This window comes from Vombatus ursinus, unplaced genomic scaffold (assembly GCF_900497805.2).
Source record: "Vombatus ursinus unplaced genomic scaffold, bare-nosed wombat genome assembly UNPS02014922.1, whole genome shotgun sequence".
Lineage (NCBI taxonomy): Eukaryota > Metazoa > Chordata > Mammalia > Diprotodontia > Vombatidae > Vombatus > Vombatus ursinus.
Genome location: NW_020954700.1, coordinates 4493 through 5288, shown reverse-complemented (window position 1 = coordinate 5288; position 796 = coordinate 4493).

Here is a 796-nt window from a genome sequence, read left to right as displayed (position 1 = left end):
TGTGTGTCTATTCCTGCTTAATTGTAGATTTCATTAGGGTGGTAGGGAGGGGAAAATAAAATAAAAAGTACACAACAGAGAATAAAAAAAATCCTACAATGAAGCAAAGTAAAATTGGGCAGCATTAAAAACTATGTGTCGTATTTATTATATAGGTTACCTTGAAATGGAAATTTATTGTTTTATATTGAATCACCTCTTGTGTTCTGCTGTGTATATGGCATTTTTTTCTTTTCTCATTCTATATTTATGTTTAAAATAATTTTGAAAACCAAAAAAAAGAAAAAATGACTTATGCAAACAAAATCATGAAAAAAGAGTCAAAAGCTAGGTAAAGGAGGCACCAAAATACTGAATAAAATAATACCTTAAAAAACAAAATAAGCCAAGTGGTAAAAAGAAAAAAAAAAAAGAGGTACAAAAATCCACTAAGAGAAGAACTCTTTATAAGGCAATATTGGCCAAAGGGAAAAAGACATCAAAGTTTCACAGAAGAGATTTCAGAAAAACCTGGACAGACTTATATGAAGAAGCAGGGGCATTTTGTACACAGTAACAGTCATATTGTGTGATGACTGACTTTGATAGAATTGGCTTTCCTCAACAATGTAAGGATCTAAGACAACTCCAAAAGACTCACAATAGAAAATACTATCTACATCCAGAGAAAGACCTATGGAGTATGAATGCAGATGGAAGCATACTATTTACTCTCCTTTTCCCTTGTTGTTTTCTTTTATTATTTCATTCTCATGGTTCTTCATATTAGTTCTAATTATTATTTACATCATGACTC